General features: G+C 41.3%; 1 protein-coding gene across 1 annotated transcript in view; it reads right to left on the reverse strand.

Moving 5' to 3' along the window:
- Positions 1-11,362, reverse strand: part of TMEM200A (transmembrane protein 200A) — a 56,999-nt gene extending 45,637 nt beyond the window's left edge. The window contains exon 1 of the mRNA XM_050893924.1: positions 11,216-11,362. The gene's annotated coding sequence lies outside the window, so the exon portion shown is untranslated. The remainder of the gene's footprint in view (positions 1-11,215) is intronic.
- Positions 11,363-11,736: the final 374 nt, after the last annotated feature.

Consider the following 11,736-nt stretch of genomic DNA (forward strand, 5'->3'; position numbering starts at 1 on the left):
AAAATTAACTTTGCAGAAGTCAATCAGTGGTCCAGTATGCAGTTCCTGGCTGTGTGCACCCTAGATATAAGCAAATCTAAATACCATTTGCTTCCCGAAGCATTTGCTGCTCTGATGTAGGAATAAAGCAAAAAGGGAGAACTGAAGCAAAGGAAGAGAGGATGGATCTCCTATGATATAAATAAAGAGAGGAGAGAGCATTGCAGGGACACAAAAAACCTGAAGGATTTAAAGGACTATTTCAGAGAGGAATGGAGCAAGTCAGCTGTTATCAAACCTTTCACATAACATCATGTCCACGAAATTCTTACATGTTGTACTACACTCTGGTATCTTGTCTGTTATCTACACAATACAGGGGTGGCTTGGGTTCACATCATAAAGTAGGGCTACAGCATTAAGGTGCTTCTACTGCTATTCTTTGAAGCACACAACAAAACTAGGGCCTACAAGCCTCCATATGAGGCAAATCCCCTACCTGATTTTTTTTTTTTTACAAAAAGAGGGGAAATAGTTCCATAAACTCCCCACTCTCCTCCCAAGATTTTTTATATATACATATATATATATATGGAAAACACAGGTTTGCTTGAGAAAAGCAGAAATTACTGTCAGATCAGCCAGAAGAGCCATAGTAGATTCAGATAAACATTCAAATAATGCAATACTAGCTTGGCTACATAGCCATGCTTTTTTCATGCTCCCTTTTCATGAACTATCCAGACAGAATGGAGAGAGTTGCCGTGCTATAAATACACAGAGTCTGTCTCAGTAAAAACAAACAAAACCCATACTGAGAATAAGCAATAAAAAAGTTTGACAATAAAGTATCCTGAAAACTAAAACACAAGCCAAATATAAAATGATTAACACAAGCCATTCATCAGCTTCAATTTTATCATCCTCCCAAAGCTATGACATGAAGTCATATAATCTTTTGGTTTCTGATGAAATCCAGGATGGTTTCTCTGGCTGTTTTCCAGATCTCTGCCGTGGCTCATATTTTCTGTTTTTACAGTTTGATCATTATGACTGATAGTTCTGAAAAATCTGTGTAAAGCAAGTTATACTCAGCAACAGTCATCCTCTAGCTTTTGCACACAATGAGCTTGTTTAATCACAGCCACATGGTTTTACATGTGATGTACGTGAAAGCGATTTTAAATGCTTTTTAAACCATTTATATTGTTTTGACCAAATCTCAAATTCTGGGTTTTTTTTCAGGAAAATCTCACTGCATCTAAAACAGTAAGAAATGTATAAAGTAGGATCTGTAGACGTTTTCTGTCTCATTCATCCCATTGATGTTTCCGTCTGAAAAGGTAATTTCCTATCAAGATGGGATTTTAGGCACAGGAATTGTAGAAACCTGCCCAGCACTTTAACTTCAAGGTCCATGTGATTACATGCTCAAAATCTCAGCTTCTGAAAACAAACTGCCTCAAGATCTTGAAGAAAAATCTTGAAAACCTGAACTTAATGCTCATCTCAACAACCTCTGCAAATACCCCTTCCTCCTATCTACCTTCCATATAGTGAACCAGTATATGTGGGCTGGAGCTTGGCTGGAACATACCCCCAGGACACACTACCCAGAGCACATCACCGAGTACATCACAGTCTAAAAGGGAGAAGTATGGTCAAAAGGCAGACAAGCAGCAGTATAAACATGCATATGACCATGCTAAAGGCAATCTTTCAGTGCAATGCGGTTGTTGCTAGAGAAGCTTTTGAGTGTTTGCAAAAAGTTCAAAAGCCACAAACTTCTGGAGAATAGTAGGCACAAAAGCAGATCAGAGCCCTTTTCTAGGGCTCTTTTACTGCTGTATGTCAAAGTCTTGGCTGTCACTGCTGAAGACCTGAGTGTTACCCCTGCCATGTCTTTTCTCTTCTAAATTGCGAACCATGGCAAATGCTAACACCTGGCCTCATCACTCCTTGTGGGTTTACTGAAAGACAAGAAAGAAAACAGTGTTATGATATTAATGCTGCACGTACTTCTAGACACACTACATGGTAAGACCCACTCCTCATACTTCCAGTTATTCAGATTAGAGTCTGAATCAAATGCAGGCAGTTAGGCACAACACAACAACAAGATTATTAATATAAAGCAACAGAAGAATCCACACAATAAACACTACCCAGACCTCCAAGCATCAGGTCTAACCCAAGAAGCTCCAAGCCCCTGAGTACTAGAAGATTTTTAGCCACATGCTCTTGCAAATATGGGTATTCCCAGACACAGTCTCACTGTTGAAGGGCAACATCCTCAACTAATTCCAGAGCAAATGACTCATCAGAAAAATCTTCCAATCCAAACTTCCATAACATCAGTACCCTCTCCAAGGGCCATCTCTGTTCCAGACTGGTTTAACCAGCCTCTCTCACTCTCTCTCCCCCCCGCATTTGAATTCATAGCTTGCTGTAGTGGACCTTCCTTCTTTTCTTTTTTCTTTTTCCTCCCCATTTTCCCCAGTAGATGCTTCTTCAACTGTAAAGTGAGAATAGCTAGATTAGGAAAGAAAGCTTGGAACTGAATTCTGAAGTCCATCTCTTCAGCCACAAGGTTTAACAACAGCATATTTAACCTGAGGGTGATGTTGATATTGGCTTCTCAAGGAGTTTTAAGCAATGTGTTAGGCCTATTTCCAAAGCACTCAATAGTCTGGGCTGAAAATTATCTCCTAAACTCAAACCTGAAACCACAGATGACAAGCCTTATTCAAAATGAAACTGTGTCTAGTAACAATTAGAATATTCTGTACAAGAGACGAAGAGTTTTCCTGAGACTAGGTCTAAACTCTGGAAGGAAGGACTGCAGAAACTAAGGATCACATAGACCATTTTCTGCTCCAGGTTCTCCGTTTGGACTTTGCCTTCCCTAACACAGGGTAAATACCTAGTAACATGCACACTGACAAAAACGGTCATAAAAGGAAAGATTAAGTATTCTCAAAATTCTTTGGACAATGTAGGAAAAACAATGAACTTCACATGTCATGAAGTCATGTCACAAAGCACAATAATAATGCATTTGTATGCTGTGAAGGCAGCACAAGAATACGTTGGTAAAATTATCTGGAAAACATTATCAGAAAGCTATACTACTTCATCTGGGTCCAGCCTCTCGTGGGCTAATTCAGACTCTGTGATAATCTTGCCTCTTTTACAGGAATCATATAATGTATACAATGCCATCTAGTCATAATCTCCAAATTCCACAGAAAAAAAAACCCTAACTAAATGAAAAAATTCACAACATTAAGAACTAAAATAAAAAAGAACCACAGTCTCAGCTACAACCTATTTTCCATTACCGTTTCAACTCTACAGCCAATAGGACAAGGAAAAATTACAAACCAGAGTTCTGCAAAACATGACATTGCTTGTCCTTAACCAGTAAATGCTTCTGTGCGTAATTTCATTGGTATGCATATTGTTTGCAAGCTTGGGTTGGAAAACAGTGACTTGTATCTTTCTAATATAATATAGCCTATTGAACTATGTTCCAGCAACCTATGTAGGACCTTGCAGATATTCCACCATGGGCACCAGTTAATGAGGCCATGTCCCACAAGAATAAAATTGAATTAGAAAAAGAATGGCAATAAATTCAGAATAGGCGTCTGCAAAGTAATTTGAAAAGAAATTTCTTCCTGGCAAAGAGCGAAGCAAATACTTTGTAGGGGTCATAAGAAGGGTCTGGGGAAAGCACTTTGACACTGAATTAATGGAAAGTGATTCTACTGCTCTAAAGTCTACAAACTGTATTGATAGCCAAGCCATTACTTCCCAAGAAGAGTCTGTTAGGCCTCTGGATGTTTATTATTAATATTTGCTAGCCATTTTTGTACCAGGCTATTACTACCAGGCCAATAATTGTGACATTAAGGAACTGCCAGCTAGAGATTTATTTTGTGTGCAAGTTTGTGCTTGTTTGGCAAATCTTGTAATCCATTTGGGAGTACGGTGTCCCAGTATGTTCCACCAGTTCCACATATTTTGTGTATCCAAACATAATGTTCCAAATTCCAGTTTCCATAATACCAAAGTTACTACTGTGACAGCAAACTGACAGCAGATTTCTTTTAATGTAATTAGAGCAGACAACGGCCGCCAAAGATAATTTTTAATATCTTACTTCTATTTCAAATCTATGTATATTAGGATCATTGTAATAAGATTGTTTGGGCTGAGATGGAAAAACATTTTAACAAGTCATGGATCCAGTGCCCAGTACCAGCTGCTGTGCCCAGGCATGGGCCCAGGCAGTGGGACTCCACCATGTCTCCTTCACGCTACCGGAAGGATGCCGCGGGCATTTGCGGCCAAGGTCAGCTAGCACCCTCTCAGGCATTTAGCTAGTTCAGTCCAGAAGCTCCTTCCAACTAGGCAGTTTGGATGCGATCATCTCGAAGACAGTTTAACACCTGCACGTAGCCAGACCACTCTGGCTGGCCTCACGGCCAGAGAACAGGTCTTTGCCTCATTAGATTCCTAACACAGACATAGGAAAAACATCAGAAAGAAAAATCTGTGCAAGTATGGTAGCAAAGTATTTGCGTGATAAATACCACTTAATTATCCACCATTTTGAAGGAAGTCCCCATTGTGCTTATTGTGCTCACTAGTCTTCTGAGAGACAATGACAGATTACATAGATCTGCACGCTGGTAACTTTTGGGTTCAGAGTATTAGTCTGTTTGCAAACGGAAACAACAGTTCACCTCATCTGCAAGTACTTCAAAATGCAATTTCTATCTTTGTAAGCAAACTATACTCCATAGCTCCCTTTCCTTTCGTATGCCTGTTTGAACTGATTTGCTTACAGTATATCTTCTGTAAGAAGTGTTCATTTTTGCAGAACATCATACTTTGATACACAATAAAGACAAATCATTTAAAATGCATCTTAGGGAGACAAGAATTAATCTCTTCATTTTCCAGAGTCAAAAGATGGGAATGCTTGAAAAAAGAAACACCACTATATCTTTTGGTCTTACTATTCTATTATTTATTTCTGTTTATAACACTGAATGTAGCATCATTCATCTTTAAAAATGCAACTCACTATATCTCATCCTTTTTCTGCCTTCATTTTTTTTCTTTCTTCAATATTTCTCTTTTGTCATTTGCTCTTTTTTCCACTTTCCCCCCCTCCCCTGCTTTCTTCCTTGTTCTTTTTTGTCTGTTATCTGTCATTTAACTTCTCCTTCCTACAGACATATAGTCATACGTCAAGTGAAACGAGCCAACTGTTAAATACACAATAATTTATAGCAAGACATACACATCTGCCAAGTCTCAGACACTGTATTAGGTTTATTCAGTTGACCTCCGACAACCCTACCATGACATCCACGCCTCCAGAACAGCATAGTTCCATGGTGCATCTCTTTTTCTGAGTCCAGTGGGCTGCCTCATACCTTATGCGCCAAGTCCATACAGCACAAGATCATGCAAAAGAGAGAAGCTATAGCAGCTAAGTTATGTACACCTTGTGTGCTCCAAGGAACACTTCCTTAGGAAATCTTGTTTGCTGCAGCAAAATGCTGCCCCAAGACACGATGCTGCTCTCATCCCTCTTCATGAAGGAATACGTTAAATGTGCATCTCATTACAATGTCAATACATGCCAAAGTTCATATTTGAGCAAGAGAAATAGATAGTGTCTGTGCAGAGAGGGGAACATATCTAAAAATATAGGTAATGGGATCAAGCCGATTGCTAGGCTAGAATATGCTTCCTTGACAACCCTGCCAACTTGCATGAAGAAGGGCAAGCACTACCAATGCAATGTAATTCTTGATTATGAGTTTTCCAGTACACAGGGAAATGGTTTAATATCCTAACAACTCTGAGAGCTATTCATTTATCTGTAGTGTCTCACACACCGAATCCTAACATATCTTAAGTAGAAGCTTTTCAGTAATGGCAAACAAAAATTGAGTAACTGGAACTTTTTTTAATTACAACATACCTTTTTGTGTATTTCCTCTGTATTTTATTATGTGATATGCCTTTGTTACTTTGAATTACACAAAGGGGAGAGAAAAGTCCAGTGCTTTGAGCTACAATTTTACACTTGCAACTAGATGGATGGACAAGTAATGGCACTTTTTTTCATTTAACATATAGTAAAATGTAAGTGATAAAATTAATTAGATAGATACAAACTTCTTCAACAATAGGCAACTGATTACAGATAAGCAGAGCCATTTATTCAGACACATTCAGATGGAGAAGGCGGGGGGGGAGGAAATCAAACTCTATTACTGTTACCACTATCACAGCAAATTCAATATAAGTGAAGGTTTTTAACTGCCTCCTAATTAATCTGCTTTGATGGTGGCTTAAATTGACAAAAAATAAAATTACTTTTGGAATTCCCCCCTTTATTGGAAGAAAGTAGTGTGACTACTGTATCATGGGAACGCTCTAAAAAGCTTGTTTTGATTTCATATCCACTCTCTGAGCTAATGTTACAGATCCCTGCACAGGTCACAGGCATCAAAGCACAAACCTCTACTACTTTGAGTTAAAGAATTACGTGCCACTAACCAATTGCCAGAACTCATAGGCTATTAGCGCCCAAACGTATCAACGCTTCTTTGAAAATGTCCTTCCCATTTTATGGCCAGAGTGAATTACAGAAGCATGCCGTTTCAACAGGCTCAAATTTTAGCACTTTTTATTGATGGGTTTTAAAACCATAGTGCTGGGATGCTTACTGCAACTGTCTTTGTGAAACAAAGAAGAAAAAACAAATTCATATAAAAAGAGATTTTTTCCTCTTCCTCTCTAGTTCTTTGTCTTTAAACTAGTTTCTGTGAAAAGTAACCAACGCTATATTTTACATCTCTTGTGATTTTAAAATCTATTTGGTTATTGTATGTATCTAAAGCATATTTTGTTGAAGTGACAAAATTCTAGTTTCTCTGATTCAGTAAGACTTTCATCATTTAGCTCAGTGGGGTAGAATTAAAAAACAATGTAGAAAAATATGTCCTTTGTTTCTACTTATTTTAATTGGAGGAAAATGGTCACACTTCCAATAAAAGGAACAATTGACTAAAATTCCAGTGGGATATAAATAATAATGAGATGTTGATATAAATGGACACAAGAGAGTAAACTAACAACTGTCTTACAGTCCTCATAAGACTTTTCAGAGACTTTATACACAAAAAGGTAGTTCATTGCTTCATTTTCCACATGTCTCTCTTCCTGAAAATCTCTGCTGCATCATTACATCTCATTGACAATGTTCCTCAGACACCCAGTTTTGGTTAGGTGGCCCTGCACCTCCCTGTCACACTTCCTTAGGTACTGAAACATGGAGAAAAAAAGAACAATAACCTTCCCCAACATGAAACACAGAAGAACAGAGATGACTGAGGAAAAACATCCTTCTTTCTCATGTCTTCTGGTCATTGAATTATTCTCAAAAAACACCAAGTGCTCTTGGTAATACCTCTGTCACCAAAAGACCAAAATAAGAAAACTGAGCGATACAAACATGTTCTGCTACCGCTGCAGATAAAAGGTTTCAAGTAGCTCTGTATTACAGGATATCCATCTCATTTGGCTAGCTGTGCAAAAAAGAAAAACTTGATTTTTAAGAAAAGGCACCCCGGCAAAATTATGACATTTAAAATCACTGATCTTGTAATAAAGTTCGGGAAGGAGAATGTAATTTCATTTCTACTAAGAGACCAGTATAATCTGAATATTTCAGTACAAAGTTCAGTCATCAGGTCCACTTGAGCTGCTCCTGGCAAGACTCACCTGTATGAAAAGCAGTTACATATATACACCTAGTACTGAATTGTGTTATGTGGAAATGGTTAATGGTGGAATAGAGTAATGACTTCTTGCTGTACAGTTAGACTGAAGTCCCAATATGGAAGTTGAGAACAGTGTTTATTCTCACAAACTCCACAAAAGGTGGACACCCAGGAGCTAGTAAAACTAGTGGGTAGGATAACAGCTGTGCCGAACATCTGTTCAGTAGTTTAATTCACTGATGTTGTCAGCATTTCAGCTTTCCATGCAATCGACAGTCCACTTATTAAGAACCTAATTACCCAGAGACTGTGTGAGTTATGTGTTACCCAGTAAAGAAGAAAACCAGAAACTTTTCCTTACAATATTTTTATTTTAAAACTAAAGCACTAACTAAAACTAAAGCACTAACTCGAGCACTGTCTGCAATTTCCTTTTATTTCTAGTGGGCTTGGAGAGTGTACACAGCTCTGTGTTTTAAAATATGTATCAAACTTCTCTAAGAAGATTTCTAATTCTTAAACTATTGATTAGTATCTTTGAGTAACTCAAAGGCAGTCACCAGTTAGCAGTACAGGAAGTAATACAAAGATTCTGCTGGTAAACAGGCATCAAGAATGGACCTCCCTAAATCCTGATAGTAAGGTCATATTTGGGATGTCTTCCCACATCCATCATACTGCAGCATCAGAAATCTTAATGACAAGGTTTCGGAGAACAGATTCAAGTCCTCTTAAAGGCGTTTATGTGGAACTGGAGTACAAGCATTAGCTAATAGGATATTCTACCTGGTCTTCAGCTGCCTTTCTAGAAGCGTTCGGGTTCTCCTTAGACTGTTTGCCAGGCTCATAGAGAGGTCTGAAATACCTTAGGGTGTCTAAACTGGTACAAGATGCCTATGTTTTCACAAATCAATCCTACTTTTCGTCTCTGATCTTGCACACTAGAAAATGATTCGCAATTTCCCCTTTGTTCCAGTATCACAAGATCAAACATGTAGACTAAAAGTAATTGATTTGTTTATAAAGCATAATGGCACCAAATCAAATGGAGGCATCATCACTAGCTAGGATATCAAGTTCCTCTTGTTTCCACTACACTCTACCACTATCATAGACAAGACTGACAGCATTCTTCTGTGAATAAAAAAAAAAAAAAAAAAAAAAAGAAACTATTCATGACAGCAACCTTTAGGTTTCATATTTTTTATATCATAACTTTGTCTGGTTTCAGTAATTTTAGTGGGAGTTTTCACTGATTTTCAGCATTTCATATTTTTGGCTCCTAAAACATACTGAACGAGGCACAACAAGTAGCAGTCTCCTCCTGCTGTTCCATACATGTACTTTACTCCTTAACCAATTTTCACTTTTAATTTTCCCCTTTCGCCCCCAGAGAGGTACGAGGCAATCGAGAATATACAACCCATGCGACATGGCTGAGGTGAACACCTGCGTATGGCACGGGTATTTTGTGTCATATGCCCAGCAATCAAGGAAACGGAAGCAGAACACGTTGAAAGAGGGCTTGGTCCAGGAAAGGTCCAGCAATGCAGTTCAGCCAGTGAACAGTTTCACTGAAGTTACTGGACCTATTGCTATGTGCAATGAACTCGCACCACAGGGGATCATTAGGGATGGAGGTTGGAACTACTTACCTGCTTGAGGGTCAGCATACATTTCAGTGCTTTGTCAGAGCAGGGCTTGCTTAGTCCATACTTCACAGGATTACATGCAGACAGCCCACCTTTTATAATCTGATTACAGAGCTTCCATAAAAATGGAGCTCTGTTCCAATTCCAGCGAGGTTGTATTGGGCAAAAACTATTTCTGTACATGGAATAAAATAATTCTAGTATGCTGAACTCCTGCATCAGTACTCCTTTTCCAGCTTTCATTTGGATCATTGTTGCAATCCAACAAAGGAGCAACAAATAAAATATGTTTCTATGCCAACAAAATATAAATTATATATGATTTTATTTTCCAAATTACTATTTAAGTACCACATATCTTTTTCTGTGCTCAGGACAAAAATCTAATTGTAACTCATGTTTCAAATTACTAAAAATTGTCTTATAATTATCTTCTAACACGTATTTTGCTAGAAGTACATTTACTGGCAACATGAGAAGTACATTAAAATGTTCCAAACTTGAAAGACCCTTTGGCTTCATTATCAAGTAATTTAAGTTACATTCAATGGAAATATAATTTTCTGTTTTAAATCGGCTTTTTTTCCCCCACTTTCTACAAAGCAGCACAGAAACAACTAAAGGAAAAAATACACTGTTTCTTTCTATCTGGACACTTAGTTGGTTTCCATCACATGGATTGGAAGCATCATCTACTTATAGAAAAATAACAGAATAGTTGCCAGTGTATTGATCTAGCACCAGGCTAAGCCAGAAAAGACAAAAGCTTTGCTGACAGAATTTTACTGAACAATGTAGTAGTCCTCATGTCCTAAAAGCATTATGAAGTGCAAGTCCACTACATTGCTACAGGTTATTTTGTAGTTCATGTTACACAGAATGCTACAGTAAAGGAATACTTTTGCCTTTAAACAGTAAAACCTGTTCTATTTTTCATAACCACTGCATAAAATAGACTAGCAGTGGTTAATGACAATTAGTCTTAAGTGTCAAGTAGATAGAGCTATTGCAATTCCAGATCTGCAGAACAGCTGCACGCATATTGAATTCAAGCGCAAGCAGTAACAATGGTTATGTTAATAAAATATGAGGAGTATCTACCATGCACCCAAGCTGTTTGCAGTAGTTTTGTTTCAAAGTCTACCTCACTAGTAAGCTTATGTCTACCCGATGCGCGATTTATCTAGCAGCGAGTTATGTTTGCACGCAATGGAATAGGGCAACCCCCTTGTCCTCCCCATCTGCCTCTCATCCTTCCAGATAACCAGCACACCACCATTTTTCCCTCAAACAAAGGTTAAGGAAAACCCAACTTCTGTGAAAATAAAGGCAAAAGGGAAACTTGCCGGGGCAGGAGCGGCGAGGGGGACGAAGCCCGGGGGCAGCCGCTCGGCAAGGCAAGGCAGGGCAGGGCTCCCGACCGGCGGGGCAGGCGATGGCAGCACGTAAAGTATTTCGGACCCGAGAGCAGACAAAAGAGGGTGTGTAGCAGCTGCACGGAGCGCGGCAGCCGCCGGCACGCCAGCCCGCTCCGCTCGGGAGGCAGAAAGTCCATTTCTGGCAGGGAAAAACCCACCTACCCGTCCCCGCTCCCACCCTGCCCCTCGCCGCCGAGGGCAAGGGCGCGTCTCCCCGTCCCCCCGCCGCCGCCGGCAGGAACGGCCACGGCCCGGCTCCGCCGCTGCCGGGGAGAGGTAACGGCTGCGGGCGGGCTGAAGTTTGGGGGCGAAGGGGAGACCCCCGCCACACGCACCCCCCTGCCCCGCCGCTTACCTGTGGGGAGGTGCGAGGTGTCCGCCGCCCTCACGGCGCAGCGAGCTGAGGGGCTGCGCGGCGCCCGGAGGACATGGGGCTTCTCCGGTGAGGCGGCGGCTGGCTCAGGGAGTGACAGGGCGGCGGCTCCCCTTGCCCTTCCCCGGCACCGTCCTCGGCGAGACGCAGGCGGGGGGAGGCATGGCGAGCAGGCAGGGAGCGGGGCCGGGGCGGTCACTGCCGGCCGGAGGAGGACGCCCGCCGACCGGAGGCTGCGCGCCCCCCCGCCGCCGCCGCCGCCTCACGGCCAGCCGGAGGCTGCCTCCCGCTGCTCGCCCCGCGGCGACGGGCGGGTGCCATAGCAGCGGGCTCCGCGGGCCGCCGGGAGCTGCGGAGGGGGAACGGCCGTCAGACAGCCGCCGAGGGGGGCGTGGGCGGGCGGCGGCTCGGCGGCGCAAAACTTTCCCGGCTCCTCAGCGAGGTGCCCGGGCGCCGCTCGGCCCCGACGCCGCCCCGGGCGGGACCCCCGCCCGCACGGCCGC

This window comes from Gymnogyps californianus, chromosome 3 (assembly GCF_018139145.2).
Source record: "Gymnogyps californianus isolate 813 chromosome 3, ASM1813914v2, whole genome shotgun sequence".
Taxonomy (NCBI): Eukaryota; Metazoa; Chordata; class Aves; order Accipitriformes; family Cathartidae; genus Gymnogyps; species Gymnogyps californianus.